Source organism: Alexandromys fortis, unplaced genomic scaffold (assembly GCF_014885135.2).
Source record: "Alexandromys fortis isolate MF-2015 unplaced genomic scaffold, M_Fortis_MF-2015_v1.1 scaffold_17, whole genome shotgun sequence".
In the NCBI taxonomy this organism is placed as follows: domain Eukaryota; kingdom Metazoa; phylum Chordata; class Mammalia; order Rodentia; family Cricetidae; genus Alexandromys; species Alexandromys fortis.
The window spans coordinates 4,159,144-4,174,480 of record NW_026067896.1 but is presented as its reverse complement, the minus strand read 5'-3'; the positions used below and the strand labels follow the sequence as shown (position 1 = coordinate 4,174,480).

Genomic DNA, 15,337 nt, shown 5'->3' with positions numbered 1-15,337 from the left:
AGAGTCGGCTTCCCTCGAGGAGCCAGGCTCCCCGGGCAACTGGCGCGCACACTAAAATTTAGAAAGCTTTCCTTTCAGGTTCCTGCCAGCTCCAGCACTCCACAGTTTGCCATCTCTGCTCTTGCCCTGGTAAGCCACCAGGTGACTTTAGTAACCAGTTCCCACAGAGCAGAGTTTACACTGGAAACTTGGCTTAGTCTCCTTGCTGAACTGGATACAGGACCACGCTATTGGCAAAGCCTCGCAGAAGTTTGCTCAGTGATAGCTAGTTACACAGTGATCTGGAAGAACATCAAGTCATTTTAGGGTTGTTTTATCTGCTATCCAGAAGAGGGATTTAGGTCTCAACCTGTGGGCGATTTTGGAGCATTCTTTATATTTTGCAAAACTCACAGACAGAACAGGCTTACATTTAAAGTACAAGTGGTGAGCAGGGCTTGGTGACTCTAATCCCAGCACTCAGAAAGCAGAGGGATGCAGATCTCTGTCAGTATAAGGCCAGCTAGGGTTACAAACTGAGACCTTGTCTCAAAAGAATAAATAAAGTATGACCAGAGGCGTTCAATTTTGGTTGCCAATTAAAATCACCTTATTTTACTTATTTTTAAAGGTATTTTAGTTATTCTGTACATATGTGTGTATGTATATATGTCTGTGGGCATATCTGTATATGGGCATATGTCTCATGTGTCTCAGATCTGGACTTTCTGTATAACTGAGGATGACTATAAACACCTGATCCTCATGCCGCCACATCTCAAGTGTGGGGATCACAGGTGTACAACACCACACCTGTCTCTCTGAACAGCTTCAAAACTCCTGATATCTGAAGGCCAACCTATGCCGAATAGATCAAAAGCTTAGTCTTGTTTGCTTCTAATTCCTTAGATGGTTCTAGTAGCCAAATTTGAAATTGCTACTGCATTTCACTGTTGTTGGTCTCTTCATACATAAAAATAAGCCCTCTTTAGAAGGCCGAGGCTCTATTCACAAGGCACTGTTGTTGACTCCCTTCAGAAGCCCGTGCTGAACATCTTAGTGTCTTGATCAGCAACTAGATTCCAGAGAAGGGCACTACCAGTGAAGAACACGTGCTTGGAAGCTTGGAGAAGCAAACTTCTTAAGTGTGTGACCACGCCCAGCACAGTGGCCACCGGGGCACATAGCATCGTGTCATGAGAAAAAGGTTTTTTTCTATCAGAGGTAGCCTGACAAGGACTCATGTTTCCCGAACCCACCCTCCATCCAATCCCACCACACTGTGAAGTTGAGGTCCCACCAATAGGCTGAGCTGGATTCACCCACACAAACACACTACACGCACCAACTTCAGGGATGAAAGATGGAAGACATCTTGGCCAAGGGCGCTTGCTAGGCCAGTTTGCGACTTGGCGGACCCTTTTTGCAAGACTTGCCTTGGCTGAGCTAATTTTTGCTTTGTCTGTGTGTTCCTTTGTGCTACACTGAGATCATTCTTTGATTCTAGCAATGTCTCCCTAGTTTCGTGCACACTGGAAACCTACACAGAGTCTGTACAGAGGACCTTCCCTTTCTGCCTGTAGACTGTAGGAATTATGCCAGTAACTGTGTAGGTTTGCTACATCCTTGGTTGACAAATGCATGGCCTGGTTGTGATGGCTTAGATCTAGATGTGGAAGCTTCTGTGCTAGCCTGTGGTGTAGTCGAGAGGTGGTGGACCTTGTGAAGGGTGGGGCTTGAAAAGAAAAGGCCATCGGGGGCTTGCTCCTGAAGGAGATCTGTGACCCTGATTGACCCTGATTCCCCTTTCTGCTTTCCTTGCTACAGTATCCTTCAAGGTACCCTGTCGTGATGTCTGCATGCCTGCACGCAACAAGGCCAAAGGAAATTTTCTGCCTTGCATGCTAGTTTGCTCTGGCATTTTATCACAGCCACAGAAAGCAAACACAATGATGCTAGCCAGTTATTCAACAGGCCCGCTAAAAAAAAGAAGACAGAGATAAGCTATCCATAAATAGGAGAGTTAACACCCAGTTAGCAAGGCAGACCAGAGCTGAAGGCTCAGCTGGTGGTAAAAGCAACAAGGACACCAGAAGCTCAGAGGAAAAGAAATCGGTGCCCACCAGAAAGGGACAGAGAAGTGTCACAGCAAAGACACCCCACAGCCTGATGAGAAGGTTCTGTTGTGGTCATTTGTTTGTTTTTGTTTTTCAAGACCTTGTCTCCATTTGTAGCTCTGGCTGGCCTGGAGCTGGCTGCGTCAAGCAGGCTAACCTGGAACTCACAGACTTCTTCCCGTCTCTGCCTCCTAAGTGCTGGGATCAAAGGTGTGTGCCACCACGACCAGCCAAAGCAACACACTTTTGAATGAGCAGTGGGTCATCCTAAAGATGAGAGGAAATTTTGAAAATTCATATTATTTTTAAAGTCATGTTGAGGTTCTCTAGTCAATGGCTAGGCTGTACAAGCTCACCTGTGTATCGAGTACAATGACCCTGGGATCCATCCCTGGCTGTGCAAAACAGACAACACCTGATAAAACTGATAGAGCTCAGCATGTGTAGTGGGGGTAGGTGTTAGCACACAGCAAGGAGGATGAGAATGGCTATGAAGCAAACACGGATCTCCCCCTTCAGACAAGGGAACAGACATGCAGAGGCTCAAAGGAAGAGATGGTGTGGCTAAGAGTCACACACAGAGGGCACAGTGGCAAAGGCCTGTAACCCTAACACTTCATGGAGGCAAAAAGATCATGAGTTTGAGACCAGGCTAGGCACTACAGTAAGACCCCCTCACACACACACACACACACACACACACACACACACACACACACACCAGCGCCATGACCACAACCATCACCAACAAATCGTCCAACTCTGCCGCTCAGCCAATCTGAGCAGCACCAGCTAGAATTCGAACTTGGATCCATTCGGCTTCTCTGTCTTGTTTTTTGTGACCCTCTGCCTCTCAGAACTGTGTGTTTCTGAAGCATCAGCATATATGCTTTAATAACACATTTGAATGAAATTTGAAATAAAATTTATGCCCGCCATAACCGTATATGGCGGTTCTGTTGAACTTCTCCATATTGGGTTTCATGGTCTATGTTGATGAGGACGACTGACCAGGTCTCTTCCTCAAGAGGGCACCAGATCTCATTGCAGATGGTTGTGAGCCACCATGTGGTTGCTGGGAATTGAACTTAGGACCTTTGGAAGATCAGGCAGTGTTCTTAACCGCTAAGCCATCTCTCCAGCCCTTGATAACACATTTACTCATTAATAACACATTTATTCATATATATATATTTCATTCTTTCTTTGATTTTAGTTCTAGAGGATCACTGTCCAGTGAGAAATGGCTTTGTACTTCAGTCCAGTGTACATTCTCAGATACAGAGAACAAGAAAAGGCCCACGAAACAGCAGCGTGCATTCTCCTCTGTGCTAGTTCTTCCCGTAAAAGAATTAATAAATAACACGTTGGGATTAGTTTTACAGCCCACAGGCAGACCGAGATCCAAAGTTTAAAGAACTGTTCTTTGGTAACGTCTGAGTTGCAGTCTATCTGAAGGCCGTAGAGCGGTCTGGTTTATGAATTCAGGAAGGAGACATCCTCATCAGAAGACGCTAATCCAAGCTGGGCTTCTTGACTCACATCTGTAATCCTAGCACTAAAGTGCTCCACATGGGACGGTAACTTCAAGGGTAGCTTGGACTGCATAGAAATTCTGTGTCTCAAAAGCCAGCAAATAGAAACAGTCTAGTTGGGGTGTGGTTTACAGGTAGATTGCTTGTCTAGCAGGGGAAAGGTCCTGAGTTTGACACCCAGAAGTGGGAAGAAATAATACAATCCAATATTGAAAGCTAAAATGCCTTTAGGAGACAAAGGTAGCATGGATATTTACAGGATCACTGAGACCCCAGACTGCTAAAATCTCTAGGTACAGACATGTAGCTGGAATCCCAGTCACTGCGGATTCTCACAGCTGACTTTTTCTTCTCTTCCTTTCCTTTTTTTTTTTTTTTTGACACAGAATTTTTTTTGTTCTCCTACTGCCCCCGAGACAGGGTTTCTCTGTTGCTTTGGAGCCTGTCCTGGAACTAGCTCTTGTAGATCAGACTGGTCTCAAACTCACAGAGATCCACCTGCCTCTGCCTCTCAAGTGCTGGGATTAAAGGCATGTGCCACCACCACCCAGCCCTTGACACAGACTCTTAAGTAGTCCAGGATAGCCTAGGACTTTTTTTTTTGTAGTTTTGTGCAGAGGATGAACTTGAGTTCCCAACTCCCCTAGTGCTAGGATTTCAGGCATGTGCCATCACACCTGTTTTGCTTTACTGTGGCGCTGAGGAGTCAGACCCAGCGTTTCATTTGTGCGAGGCAAGTGTTCCACCAGCTGAGCTACACCCGCGGCTCAGCATCTTGATTACATACCTCGGAGTTGGTCAAAGATGACTATTCTGGGCTATGACTCAGACACGTTCTCAGAGACCTCACCAGCCCCCGATGTCATTTCTGATACCGGGCTAAAGTGACCTTTAAATAGTTTCAGAGAAAAAAAGTGTGTGAGAGTCTAGGCCAGGAGTAGGACATCTCTTGTCACCATAGAGCAAGGCCTACATTGACCTGACCCAACCCAAGCACAGCGAGGCTTAAGGGACTGACACCATAGCAGAGCTAGCGTAGTTACTCAATATGGTGGTCGAAGAGTTGAGGCTGCAGTGTCGGTGAACTGGTCACTCAACCAGGCTGTCCCTGCACGGTGACCTTGGCACGCTTTCCCGCTCCTTAGCCCTCTGTGCCAATTCTCTGACCCTCTCATTGATTCCGTGCAACGCCACATTCTTCTAGCACATTACAGGAAGCAAGCTATCAAGAGTCCGTTGCCGGAGCAGATATCCTGACCAGCACTCTCCGTTCTCCGTCAAAACCCAAAGGACTTGTTTCCTCAGTGGCTGAGTGGGCTGCTGGCAGGCTGTCAGACCGCGTGAGAATTGCCTCTGTAGAAAAGAATGTGATCCCCTAGGGTCAAGCGCAGCTACTGCAGAAGTCTGGATTCAGACACTGCCCCCACGTTACTGCAGGACTCCCCATGATGCTTACTTAGTTCATCCGAGTCAGATAAGCGATGGTGTGGAACTGGGCTGTAAAGCGTGGGTCACACACATGTTAAAAATTACTCTTTGCTTACTTAAAGTCCAAGTCTGATCGGAGTCCACGCTTTTACTAGCTAATTCCGGGACCACTAAACTCAAGGCAACTGTGATCCTACCAGCCCCAGAGCCTTCTCTGGTTTAGCTGAGGCTCATGCCAGGGCACCCACCACGTGGTTGCTCCTCCTCTCTAATACTCCAGCTCCCTTCTCTCTCCTCTTCCTCCCTCTCTCCCTTCTGTGGTCTCATCTTTCTTTGTTTGGTTTTTGAGATACTTTCTCATTATGTAGCCTAGGCAGCTCTGGAACCTACTATGTAGCCCAGGCTGGTGTCAAACTTATGGCAATTTTTTTCCCTCAGCCCCCCTAGTTCTGGGATCACAGGCGTGTGCCGCCACGATCAGTTTCTTTGGCTTCCCATTGTCCCCCCCCTCATTCTTTTCTTAAGATCAGATCTCACTCTGTCTCTCCAGATGGACTGAAACTCACTATGTAGACCAGGATGGCCTCACACACAAAGAGCTCCACCCCCAAGTGTGAGATTAATGGTGTGCACCAAGTGCGACTTCCTTTTCTCATCTTTAGTGGTATGGATGTTCTGTCTGCATGTATGTCTGTGTTCCATATGGAGGTAGTGCCTATGGAGGCCAGAACAGGATGTCAGATCTCCTGGACCTGGATTTACAGATGGCTGTGAGCCACGATGTGGGGTTGAGAATTGTACCTGAGTCCTCTGAAAGAACAGCCCGTGTTTGTAGAAATTTCTCCAGCCCCTAGGAATGACATGGGGCTGGTGAGGTCTCTGAGAACGTGTCTGAGTCATAGCCCAGAATAGTCTTCTTTGACCAACCCCAAGGTATGTAATCAAGATGCTGAGCCACGGGTGTAGCTCAGCTGGTAGAACACTTGCCTCGCACAAATGAAACGCTGGGTTTGACTCCTCAGCACCGCAGTAAAGCAAAACAGGTGTGATGGCATGTGCCTGAAATCCTAGCACTAGGGGAGTTGGGAACTCAAGTTCATCCTCTGCACAAAACCCCTCCCAAAAAAGTCCTAGGCTACCCTGGACTACATAAGATTCTGTATACAAAAGAAAGGAAAGGGAAACAATAAAAAGACAACCGTGGGTCAACATAAGCCCATCTGTAAACCCAGCACTTGGAAGGTGGATGCGCGGAGAACAGAAAGAAGTTCAAGGTCATCAGAGTTGAAGGTTGTCAGAGTCAAGTTTGAGGCCAGCTTGAGCTCCATAAGACTCTTTCTCAAAAAAAAAAAAAAAAAAGCAAAATTTTTTGTATCCTTTTAATGATAGTTTGATGTCATTGCTCATTTGGGCTTTGATTTGTTTAGAGATAGGTTCATCTGTGCTGCCCAGGCTGTGCCCTAACTGCTGGGCTTAGCCAATTCTCCTGCCTTCCACAGGGTTGAGATTCCACCTAATGCAAGGTAACCTTCATTTCAGAGCTACTCCCTGTACCACCCCAATGCATTTGGTTCTCTTCTTTGCAATAGGGTGCCGAATGTATTGGTTTGCCTGTGTTTGAGTAGATCCTTTGTTGATTCCTCTACTTTGCATTAAAAAAAATGTTTTTGAGGCAAGATCTAGAACCTGCTTTGTAGACAAAGATGACCTTGAACTTCTAATGCCCCTGCCTTTGCTCTCACGCGCTGGAATTCCAGGTGTGCTCTTCAACACTCAGGTATTGTTTTTAATATTTATTTATTGATTTTTATGTGAGTTGGTGTTTTGCCTGCATGAATGTCTTGTGAGGGTATCCTGGAACTGGAGTTACAGACAGGTGTGAGCTGCCATGTGGGTGCTGGGAATTGAACCCAGGTCCTCTGGAAGAGCAGCCAGGGCCATTAACTGCAGAGCCATCTCTCCAGTCACAGTGCGCAGTTTTACAACCAATGATTCTAGCAGGCAACACTTTCATTTCCCTGGGTGACAGAGTCACCGCTGTTTCTCACTCTTGGAGGGGCCTGTGACGAACTCACAGTATGTTTGGAAGCTAAGTAAGCATGGTGAGGTTCATAATGTCAACACTTGGTGGGCTGAGGCAGGAGGAGCCTGAGATCAAGGTGACACCCCTATTACTCAGGAGACTGAGGTAAGAGAATGGCTGTGAATTTGAGGCCAGTCTGGGCTGCATAGTGAGTTTCTATGCTAAAGAACAGTTTCCTCTAAATAAATTAAAAAAAAAAAAGAATAGTTTCCTCCTCCACAGTAAATATACCATCTTTTCATTCGGATGAGAACGGCCCCCATAGTCTCATAGATTTGGATGCTTTTGGTCTCCATTTATTGAGTCTTTGGAAAGGACAAGGAGGTGCAGCTTTATTGGAGGGGTGTGTCACTGGGGGCGGGCTTTGAGGTTTCAAAAACCAGTGCCACTCCCAGCTGGAACCCCACCACCACGGCCTCCTTGAGCTCACAGATCAGGATGTGAGCTCTCTGCTACTGTCCCAGCACTGTGCCTACCTGATGCCATCCTTTTTGCTGTGATGTTCATGAGTTCATCCTCTAGAAGTATAATCCCCAATAAACTCTTTCTGCTGTAAGCTGCCTTGGTCATGGTGTCTTAGCACAGCAATAGAAAAGCAGTTGAGACAAATGATGTTTCAGAATCCAAGGCTGGACTCTTATTCCTCAGAAAAACCGGTCAGTCTTGGGGCCGAAGAAAGGCTGACTTAAGTAGCCAAATGATGGAGAAGGGAGAGCTTTGCTTGTGAATGAGCCGCTCAACCCTAATAGAGTAGGGTGCTTAGAGGCAGTGCAGGAATATGGGGCACAGGAAGGCAGACACCGCGGAGGGATGCTCTTGTCCTTTCTGGGATCAGGGGAGATCCTCCAGAGTTGAGTGGCCTTTCACTCTCATGGTCAGACATTCCACATACCTTGACTGGTGGTGACTTGTAAAAAATATTTATTTACTTATTTTTATCTGTTGGCTGTTTTGTCTGCATACATGTCTTTGTACCATATGTGTGCCTGGTAGACCCCCCTGAGACTGTAATTACAGACCATTGTGAGCCCCCATGTAGGTGCTGGAAATTGAACCCCAGTCCTCTGAAGGAACAGACGGTGCTCTCAACTGCTGAGCCCTCTCTCTGGTCCCAGCTGAGGATATCTTTAACCTCGGTGGGGGAGGAGCGAGGCTAGGCAGGTTTAGGTCAAACTAACCCTGCGCTGTAGTCTGACAAGACATCTTTGACATGTTCAACATGCCTACGTGCAGAGCCGAGTAGGAACTGCCCCACAGGTTAAGGCAACAAAGGAGACAGGTGTGATGTGTAGCAGAGATACCAAGCAATTGCATTCCTTTCTTCTAGCCCACTGGAAGTCTGAAAATCAGCCAGAGACGGCTCCAAGTGCCTGTAAAATAGCCAGAGCAGCTGCCGTCATGACCTACGTAACCCACAACCGAGGCGTTACCTGCTGCAAACTCACTGGGAAAGGGGCCATGTCATGCTCAGTTGTGCGATCTCCGAAGTCCGCATGTGTAAGTCAGCTAGAGGAATCAGGGTTCCACTAGGTAAATAGCCAGGCACGGTGGCAAACGCCTTTAATCCCAGCAAATCTTTGAGTTTGAGGCCAGCCTGGTCTACAAAGCAAATTTCAGGGAAGTTAGGACTGCACAGAGAAACCCTGTCTCAACACCCCCCCCCAAAAAAAAAAAAACTTAAGGGAGAGAAGTTTTTCTCATAAAGTTTGGAAATACAGTTTATTTATTGACATTCATTTACTGAAAGGCTGTAACTGAAGGACTGCCCCCTGAAGAAATGCACAGACTGAGTACAAGACAAAGGGGGTCTGCAGAGCTGCCGAGAATCAGGGTGCTCACCACATCTGCTGACCAAGAGGCTTCTTTGCTAGTTTTGTGCTGGATCTTGATACGGGACCTTGTACACCCTAGACCTGTGCTGTGTTGCTGAGCTCCTCCTGCAAGATAGAACGTTTGTTTAGCTAGATAAGGATATGTTGTTGTTTCATCTTGCCTGCCTAACGTACCTGATTGGTCTAATAAGAAGCTGAATGACCAAATAGTTAGGCAGAGGGGACATAGGAGGGGCTGGTGGGCAGAGAGAATAACTAGGAGGAGGAACCTAGTCTCCAGCTAGAATGAGGAAGAAAGAGAGGGAGATGTCCAGGGTCAGCGAGCCAGGCAGCTGCCAACCAGCCAGACATAGAGGAAGCGGCAAAGCAGGACTACAGAATGAAAGGTAAAAAGCCCCGAGGCAAAACGTATATGAAGAGAAACAGTTTAAATTAAGTTATAAGAGCTAGTGGGACAAGCATAAGATAAGGTCAAGCACTCATAACTAATACTAAGTCTTCATGTCATGATTTGGGGGGCTTCTACAGTATCCCCAAAGGGTTATGCTGGTGTTGATTTAAGTTGGGGCATTACAATAGAATCCAGAAGGATTATGGGATGGAGAGTTGGCTCATCAGTTAAGAGTGTTTGCTGCAAAATCGTGAGAACTGGAATTCAGATTCTGTCTCCCCCATTATAAATCAGACATCCCTTGAATGCCTGTAACCCCAGCTCCAAGGGTGGGAGACAGGAAGATTGCTGGGGCTTGCTGGCTTCTAGCACAGCCAATGAACAGGAGCTCTAGGTTCAGGGAGACATCCAACTCAAGGGGATAGGTAGAAAGTGACAGATGAAGATACCTGACCCCCTTTTCTAGCCCCAACATGTATGCACCTGCACACACATGTGTAGATGTGGATTATATGGAGATAGGGACACACATGGATAAATAATTAAGCAATCTTTTTTTAAAGGAGTAATCACCCATGATATCTCAACAATATGGCTTCCTAAGGCCAAAATAAATACAACACCAACAGACAAGGCCGAAATAAGAACTACAACACCAATAACACAGAAGGGAGTAATTCCATGAGACCTCACTCCTGCACTAAGAACTACAGGCAACTAAGGAGCACAGAGAGGAGTGGTACTCTTTCCCAGGGAAGAGCCCCTGATGGGCTATCCAATACCAATGGGCCAGCCCTGAAATTATACACATACAAACAACGCTAAGTGGATTGAGCAAGGTGTGTGTGTGTGTGTGTGTGTGTGTGTGTGTGTGTGTGTGTGTAAAAAACAATAACAAAAAAAGGGGCATGAATTTGAGAGGGAGAAAGGGGAGGTGTGGGAGGGGTTAAAAGAGAAAAGGAGATATGGTGTAAATAAATCTTAACTTCAAAAACTTGAACAAAAATAAAGATTCAAGCGTGACTGGTATTATCTTAGTTTTGCTACCTGTGGCCACTGCCCTGGTGAAGTGCACTTTCTCACATGGAACCTTCCAGAAGCCTGTTCCTGGGCAGCTGGAGGAAGCTGGAGATTCTCGGGCGCTGACCCCACCCTGTGCCAGGTCCTTGATGGATGAGTCCGTCTGACTGGAATAGGAATAGAGTCACAGGCAGAGTCAAGCGCGAGGCTTCACCGTGGGCTGCAGTGAAGGCTTGACGGCACTCCAGAGCCTCGCTCTTCGCCCCGTTCCTGTCCTGCTCCGTGCCAGCTGCCTTTTGAGAGCGATTCCTCAATACATCTTGTACTTGTCTCCTCATCTCGGGGCTGTTCCCTAGAGAGCCTGACCTAAGACAGCGAATGAGAAGTTGTGGTCAGTCCCTGAAGAAGGGAGCATTGTGCTAGAAAACGGTGTCGTAGGAAGCTACTCCAGGCAGGGAGGGCAGGCAAGGCCGCCCTAGAAGGGGGCTTTCAGCCAAGAAGGTTTCAGATGTAAGAAAAGGCAGAGGAACTGAAAATCAACAAAGGGCGCAGGAAAGTTCGGCATCGTGTTTTGGGAACAGGACAAAGACAGATGGCAGGTGGGGACGGGGCATGGAAGTCAGAGAACACTCCGGCAGCGACGCATAGGCTGTGTGCATAGGGACTTTGGAGCAAACAGCAAGTGGGCCTTTCGCTGGGGTGTGATATGAGCTTTAATAAGCGGTTGCTCTGCCCGGTTCAAGCAAGGTATGGAGAGGGACAGCGTGGATGGTGCCCGAGGAAGTGAGAGAGAAAAGTGCGTTCCGGGAGGATCGGCAGGGCTCCGTTCACGTTAGCCAGGAGCAGCTAGAGCGATGAGTGAGTTTCTAACTTTGCCATTGAGATGGTTTGGAGACATAGGAGCCTATATACAATCCAAATTTCTTGAGAGCCAATGTGGAAACTGAGACCTGTGGAAGCTGAGTAACCGGCGCCAGTTCATCACTAGTACACAGAGTACTAGAAAATTGAAAGACAGTTGTAAATACCAATCTAAACTGGCTCTAAACACGGTGGGCTGTTAATACTGAGAGCGGCAGAAGGCTTGCAGCCCGTAAGTCCAGTTGGTCTCAGATTCACTGGTGGTCTTCCTGCCTCAGTTTCCTCCCAAATGCTGGCATTCCAGATACCAGCGCCCTGCCTGGCTTTAAGAAGTATGACTTGACATCTGGGCAGTGGTGGCACACACCTTTAATGCCAGCACTGAGGAGGCAGAGGCAGGCAGATCTCTGTAAATCTGAGACCAGCCTGGTCTACAGAGTGAGTTCCAGGACAGTCGGGGCTACCCAGAGAAACCCGGTCTCAAAGAGAAAATAAAGTGTATCTTGAAAGTTCTTCAACTCCCAGCGGCATGGGCTGCAGAGCATCGAACAGTCTCTCCACTGTGGCAGAACAGTAATGCCTCTTCAAAGCCGCGGGGCGAGCTGGAGGGAGCTGTGGGGAGACCGGGCCATGATGCTGGAACTCTGGCCTTCTCCCACTTTCCCCTTCAGCTTAGCACTGCCAGGCCCCTCCCACCCAGGCAGCCCTCACTCCAGCCAGGATCTCTTTGTGCCTCTTGCTGAACACAGCAAGCTCATTCATGTCTTTGTCAAAGGCACAGGCTGTTCCCGGTCTGGGGGACAGAGAGCAGGGTTCCTCAGCACCCATTCCCTTCTGGCAACATCTCTTCTTGCCTTTAGTCCTCTGCTCTAAAATTAGCTTCTTTGCCATGTCCCTCCTCCAGGGAGCATTACCTCTCTGTATTCCTCACACGTCCTGTGGAGACAGGTGCTATGGACTTAACTAGCCCCAGTTTGCAGGCAAGAAATGTATGACCCTCTAGAGCAAGGCTACTGTAGGAAAGGGTGTAGGGTTGACAGGTCCCGTGGCTCTGCTAACCCTGGCTGGGTGAGGTGCAGGTGGAATAGGAGGAGGCCCAGGTCAAGGCCAGCTGGGTTATTTTAGTTTAATTCTGAAACTTCAGAACTTTGAAGAGGGACCATGGCCGTGAATGAGTGACTTTATTTATTTGCCCTCCCCTCTCACCTTTTTGTTTTTCTTTTTAAAGACAGGGGTCTCACTATGTAGCCCTGGCTGGCCCATGGAGCTCACCATATCAACCAGGCTGGCCTCAAACTCACAACAGAGATCTCTCTGCCCTCTGACCCACTGGTGCTGAGGTTCAAGGAGTGTGCCCCATGCCCCGAATCTGTCTGCCTTTTTAAAGATGCCTGTATGTGCAGCTCTTCAGCAAAGTAGCTTCCATTGGTTTGACTGCACAGGCCCTGTCAAAGCAAATGAGACCCAGACTGTTCTGTTTCTGCCACAGGCCTCCCATAGGAACTGGTCCAGCAACAGCTTCCATTTATATAGTACTTCGCAGCTTCCAAGCTACCAAATTGTTTCTTTATTTCTTTTGTTCTTTCTTTCTTTCTTTCTTTCTTTCTTTCTTTCTTTCTTTCTTCCTTTCTTTCTTTCTTTCTTTCTTTCTTCCTTTGGTTTGTTTTTGTTTTGATACAAGTTCTTATAAAGTTCGGGCTGGCCTCCAGCTCCATACACAGTCAAGGCCGACCTTAACTAGGTCTCATCCCACCCCATCTCCCCATCACTGGGATCAGAAGCATGTGGCACCATGCCCAGTTTGCAAATTATTTCATTTTTAATTTTCAACCGATTTTGGACGACGAGTTGATCCCCTGGATAGAGATGCTTGCTACCAACCCTGAGGTCCATTCCTGGACAGATGAAAAAAACTGACTCCTTTAAGCTGTCCTGTGACTTACATGCTCACACGCGCACGCGCGTGCACACACACAATCATGAGTATATACCACAAAAACATGAACACATTCAGTGAAGTAAACACATGTTAAAACAAAATTTTCCTATAAAATCAAAGCAATTCTGATGTAATCCTAGGCCTTAGATGAAGAAACTTAGAGGAAGGCTTGGGAAGGAAGACACTCCCGGGTACTAGAGTCAGGATTAGTACCTGGATATCACTAATGCTCACCTCCTGAGGATAGTTGTTCCTGGGGAAGCAGATTTGTTTCCAGAATCCACTCCTCTAAAAGCTTGAGAAAGTTCTAGTTGATTGACCTTCAGCACTCAGGAAGACCTTCTCGAGTGTGGTTTGTGTCCTGGCCAAGAAAAGCATTATTACAGGGACTTGCAATTACGGGGCAGTTTGCAGCATGCCCTGACCCAACCAGGAAGAGTTCCATCCCCAGCTGATAAATGACCTGCGTCTATAAAAGAGAGAAGATTCCAAAGAAAATAAACACAGCAAATCGCTCCTTGTAGTAGGAAAGTTCCAGTGTGGGGGCAGAATAAAGAGCTTTTCATAAGGAAGGAAGGCAATTATTCGGGGGATAGAAATAGAAAGTATTGTGAAAAAGAGACCCACCAAGGACAATAATTGGGATGGAACTGTGGGCAAGAAGGAAAAGTACAGTGTGGCCCAAGGAAAAGGGGCAAAATGTCAAAAATTAGCGTTTATTGAGCAATCTAAAACATCAAGAAGTGAAGGAAGTCAAAGGTTTAGGTCAAATAAATCAGTGTTGAATCCCACTGGTGAGGACGTCTTGGGGAATGCCCACGAAGGAGAAGAGGGACCCTAAGAACTGTTTACTCGGCTGGAGCTGTCCTGTGACCCTAATCATAGTAGCTCATTTACCTGGGGAGAAAGCTCAGCAGACATGAAGGCCCGAGTGTGGATCCCCAGAATCCCACACAAATGCAAGAAGTCTGTGTTAGCTAAGGTTTCTCTGGCTGTGACAAAAAAAAAGCAAGTTGGGGAGAAAGGGCTTTATTTGGCTTACACTTTTATATTGCTATTAATTATTGAAGGAACTCATTCAGTGTCCCCTAATGTCAGTATTCTGTTTTATCAGGGTACATTTCTCATACTTAAGAAAGAGCTGAGGACGTAGCTCAGTTGGCAGAGGTCTGGCTCATCCAGTACTCAGCCCTGTGTTTAATCTCCAGTGCTACATAAGCTTAGAGCAGGGGTGCACACCTCTGCTACATAAGAGCTGGAGGCCCCTCTCAAAGCCAAATCAAACCAAACTAAATACACCAAGAAATTTGCACTGATAAAAATCCTAGTAACTAAATTACTCTTTATTCAAAATTTGTTATTAGGTTTCCCCATAAAGTTATAATTATTGTGGTGGCAGGAACAATTACCTACAATCCCAGCAATTCAGCAGGCAGAAGCAGGAAGGGCGTGAGTTGGTAGCCAATCTGAGCAATGTATCCTGACTCCAGAATATATAAATTATTAGCCAGGCATGGTAAAGCACACTTCTAATTCCAGGACCCGGGAGATATAGGCAGGAAGGAGGATCAGGAAGGAGTTTGAAGCTGTCCTTGGCCACATAGCAAGTTCAAGCCCAGCCTGGACTACAGGAGACGACGTCTCGAAAAGCCAAGCGGTAAAACAAGAAAAAGAACTTAGAATCAGCACATATCCATACACACGCTATTACAGCAGAACTCTCTGAGTATATAAAGTTCTGAATAAACACTCCTGTAATAATGTCATGCGTAGTCACGGGCATTATAATTATTTTCAAGGTGTACACATTTTAGCCATCTGTTAGCCAGGGACTGAGTGGGTGTTCTATTTCAGGAACCCTGTGAAGCATGCAGATGTCTCTGCCTTTGCATTGTGCCTCATTTTGTCCCGGCGGCTATTAGTAGTGACAGCATTCTTTTTCTTCTCTCATCTCCTCCTTCCCTCTTCTTTCCCTCCTCTCCCTCTTTCTCTCTTTCCCCTCTTTGTGTGCGCTGTGGGTCAAATCCACGGCTTTATACTTGCTAAGCACACACTCTGCCCATGAACAATCCCCTTCGTTCAAGACATGCATGCCTTCTTTTTTTATTGTGTTTTTTTTTCTGAGTATAACTTTTATTTTATTTTTATCTTT

The 15,337-nt window shown here is 46.8% G+C and overlaps 1 long non-coding RNA gene across 1 annotated transcript; it reads right to left on the bottom strand.

The window, feature by feature from the left end:
* Positions 1-8,865: 8,865 nt before the first annotated feature.
* Positions 8,866-13,618, bottom strand: LOC126514475 (uncharacterized). The gene is made up of 3 exons (XR_007595579.1): positions 13,420-13,618; positions 10,413-10,751; positions 8,866-9,079 (listed from the first exon to the last, which is right to left on the bottom strand). It is a non-coding gene; the product is annotated as an uncharacterized lncRNA (long non-coding RNA).
* Positions 13,619-15,337: the final 1,719 nt, after the last annotated feature.